The 4232-nt window shown below is 46.1% G+C and overlaps 1 non-coding gene across 1 annotated transcript; it reads left to right on the top strand.

The window, feature by feature from the left end:
* The first annotated feature begins 2146 nt into the window (after positions 1-2146).
* LOC146773116 (U5 spliceosomal RNA) lies at positions 2147-2261 on the top strand. Its single transcript, XR_014974779.1, has one exon. It is a non-coding gene; the product is annotated as a U5 spliceosomal RNA (small nuclear RNA).
* The last annotated feature ends 1971 nt before the right edge of the window (positions 2262-4232 follow it).

Below are 4232 nucleotides of genomic sequence, written 5' to 3'. Positions count from 1 at the left end.
GTGCAGCAGATGGTGGATTATGTGGCAAATCTTTAATTATGTAAAAAACGCCGCAGCTGAACAACCACTTGATTCCAGTGACCCTAGCTATAGTTTGTAGTGTCCTTGTACATCATGTTGTCTTTGTCAAGTATGTCCAGACGCTGGAATATTTTATTATGACAAATCAGTTACTTTGTATTTTACGTAGGTACAAAATTATTTGCTATGTACACCACTTGTGATTAAAGTGTTATGTTGTGTAGATAAATATCTAATCACTGTTAAGTTATTACTTCACAACTGTGTCTCTTAGTTTTGTTGTATTTAACAGCAGATATCAATCGAGGTGAATTTTAACGTCTCCAATGGTGGTTAAACATTTACTTAGGCTGTGATATTCTCTGTTCTGTACACGACATTATAGATTTCTTAACATTGCGAAGGGGTTACACAACACTTGCACCTCACACCTAGTGAGGTAGGGGGCATCCCAACGGAAAACCGGGTACAAGGAAATGAACGACTGAAATAATATCGAGGGCGAAGCTGTTTCCATGCAGGCCAGGAGGCACACCCTAGACTTCCTCCTTCTGCAGCAGATGTACCTCATGAGCATGAAGCACGGCTCATAGGCGATGAGTACACAAGAGTGTGTCCTGCCGGTTTTTCCTGTGCTCTAGAACAGTCACCATATTGCTCCAGAAACTATTTCCCTTACCTCAACAGTTTAATCAGATCCACTAGGCAAATTTATGATGGCTGTGGTCTTCTGGAGGATTGCCCATTGACTATGATCAATCTGTATATTCTCACAGGATTGCAGAAGAGCTCTTAAAAAAATATCCAACATACTGCCCTACTCTCAGCCAGGTATGGTAATTATCAGTGGCAACTTCACTTCGATCTTGAACTCCAACCTATATGTACATAGTACAGAAAACACATGTAGAAAGTCCCCTTTGCCTAAATGGGCCATCTCACAAGGCTTAACTGACACATGGTGTAAATGGCACAGGGCATCGCAGCTGTATACATAATATTTTGATACCCATCTTCTCCTGTTGATTATATAGTTGTGTCTTCAATAGATGACACTGTTACAACAGTGCAAATTGTTCAGCGGGGCTCTCGGACCACTCAATAACTTAGATATTACTTAGAGAACAGATTGGGGTGCAGAAGGCAGTGTGGAGACTTGCCACTTGTAAGTCGCAGGATGAGCACTTAGCAGGCTCACTCAGGAATGACCTGCCCAATAATTGGAGTTGAATGCAAGTGCATCTTCTACTCAAATGACCCCGTAGAAAACCTTTAAAACTGTGATTAGGGAGTGGGCCGTGCCCACTGCAAAGGCAGAGAGACGGAAGGATGAACTGAACTGGAACAGCTAGAAAACCAACAAGCATTGGCATAGCCAATAGCTCTCGCCTTTGGGACCTTATAAGTATTTAGTTATGCAGCACAATATCCTTGGTGCAACGGCATCAACTGTTGCATGGCTAAACACTTATAAGGTCCCAAAGGCGAGACCTATTGGCTATGCCAATGCTTGTTAAAGGTGGGACCAAGACTCATGCTGTGCTTTTCATAGGGCTTGCCCGTTATTTGTGCCCGTTCGAGGTGCCCTGAGTGGTCCCCAATCTTGAGTCAGCTTCCTCTCAGGTAGACTTGAAGGGGCACGTCAGACTTGTTTCATGTGTCTCCAGCCTAGACAGATATATCCTTCTATATTCAGGTTTAATGAAAGTACGTGTGAAAAAGGCACATACGGTGCATGGCTATGTGTAGAGCACAGTGGTGGGTCTGAGCATATCGATTGGAGGGATGGTGGTGAAAGCGTAAAATGGCTAGGGGACAAAAGGCCTACAGTGCCACTTAACTAAAAGCCTGATTAACATTTCCTGTTCCCCTTCCCCAGCAGCCCCGACAACTCCTAATGTGCTGAGGTGAGTACAAAAGAAATTTGCATATTCCCAGACATACACATGTGAACAGTCCACCTTTTTGTACCTTGAGCAGAGACTCTGAAATGTTGGCCTGTTTTGCCCACCGGCCTGGTTCTCGCCCTCTTTCTTAGAGCCTGAAAATACCTTTCAGGTCCTCACCCTCGCAATGACAGGGTCTTTGATGTGGCACCACTTACCCTAGAGAGCTATATTGTCACTTACTCTGGTTTCTCTTCAAAACGAAAAAATCTTTCGCCTTTTACTAAAGATGTCCGTGGAGAGGAACATTTAATAGTTTATTCAATTTTTTTAAGCCTTGCCACAGGTGAGGCTGTTTATCATTTGTTTAAAAGAAAAGCATTAGAAGTTGGGAAATATCCAGCAATTGTCTGCTGCTTTTTTGGGGGACATGAGTTTGGTGTTTTATTCCTGAGCTCTCTGCTTGCTCATTTGCATAAACAGAGTGCAGGAGAGGTGCCTCATGGGAAAGAGCTTGTGCAGTGCATGAGATTGCTTTTCTTGACTGACTTGAAACTTCACAATCGCAGGCAGTATATTTTCTTATCTCCCAACGTTCCTGCTGCCAGAGCCCAGAGGTCACCCTCCTTTTTAAGTCTCGCTGAGCCAAAGGCTCGAAGAGACATTTTATATGTGGGATTTTCAAAGTGCTACCCACAGTTTTGCTGGCCTAAACCTTGAGTGCACGATCACATGCACGTGCACAGCTGCTCCCACTCCCCCCTCCCTTCTCTATAGCTTTGGCTCCTTTGTTTGTATTACACCCTCCCTTCTCTCCCCGCTCTTTTCGCACTACCCCCTCCCTTCTAATCAGTTTCCTTTCTGCTCCTCGGATTGACCTTCCCCCTCCCTTCTCTCCCCACCTCTTCGCAGAGACGGAGGAGACAGATGTATCTCTTCCTCTCAACCTATATCTACCTTTCGCAAACTCTCTCGGACAGTCTCAAATTCACACTCTTGCTCACAGTATACCTGTCTCTCTACCCATCGCTCTCTATACTCACACTCTATTCCTCTCTGTACCTCTAGCTCTAAACCTCTCTCTCCAGCTTTCTCTCTATCCCTCTCTTAAACCCTCTTTCTCTACACCTCTTAACCCTGCTAACAGCCTCTCTACACAGCTCTCTTGATCCAGTCAGCTTGAGCTGCTGTGTAGCATGTAAAATAACACATTAACTACCCCAATAAATTTGGCATAGGCGAAACCTATTGGCTTTGTGAGGGATGAGCCCTGGGGTAAGCCGCTGAAGATTAATGTGGATTCTGAGCAGGAAGGGTGGACGTGGGCGGACTGGGTTTTGCCGGAGACGAAGGAGTTTGTCCAATCACAAGCCTTGTCTCTGATCACAGTGTTGTGTATGTGTGTGCATAGTGTGCGGTGCAAGACAGTGCTGAAGGCGAATCACAGGTCCTGGCCAATGAGTGCTGCTGTTTCACTGTTGTCCATCTGTGACATTATGTCATTGGTGGCGGAGATGAGTCCAGTTTGCTGCAGGAGTTGCCGCTGAAGCGTGAATGGGACGGATCCAGGATGCTGTTCCCATAGAGTTAGTGGGTCAGTTGTTTGTTGATGGACTTCGCAATACCTCATCACAGGAATGGTAGCAGGGAGATGGTACGTAAGTTCAGGAGGTCCTTGGGGTCAGTCTTTTGTTTGTGGAGTAAGGGGTTGATATTGGCGTGCTTCCAGCTCTACGTGAATGGTGCATTTACGATGGAGATGTTGATGCTCATCTGGAAATGGGGTGCAATGGTGGGGCTGGCTTTGGAGCAGATGTGGTGTGAGCATGTGTCTGACGTTGATCCGGAGTCGATGTTGTACCAGATGTGCATTGTGTTTGTGTCGTTTATGTTGGTCCAGGAGAGTAGGGGGTTGGTGCGTATGGTGTCCGTGGGGATGGAGGTCTCAATGCTATTCGTGGCAGTCGTGGCGTTGTAGCTGTCGTGGATGTCTGCACCCTTGCGATGGACGAAAGTGTCAAAGGAGTTGCACAGGTCTTGCAAAGGTGGGATGGGGTTGGTGTTGGAGCTGGTGTTGGAGAGTTCTTTCACTAGGTTGAAGAGCACTTAGCTGGTGTGTGCGTTGTTGGCAATGCGGTCTTTGAAGGAGGCCCGATTGCGTATCTGATGAGGTGATGGTGTCTGTGTGTAGCGTCTTTGTGGGTTGCATAGCTGTCCAGTGTCTGTTCACGGTGCAATTTCTTCACTAGTTCATGGCAGGTCGGCATTGATTCCTGGTGTTCTGCATTGAACTAGCTGGCTTACTTGCTGGTGTGTCTGTTGTAG

The sequence above is a fragment of the Triturus cristatus genome, chromosome 12 (genome assembly GCF_964204655.1).
Source record: "Triturus cristatus chromosome 12, aTriCri1.1, whole genome shotgun sequence".
In the NCBI taxonomy this organism is placed as follows: domain Eukaryota; kingdom Metazoa; phylum Chordata; class Amphibia; order Caudata; family Salamandridae; genus Triturus; species Triturus cristatus.
The sequence above is the reverse complement of the archived record's forward strand: the minus strand, read 5'-3'. Positions and strand labels throughout refer to the sequence as shown.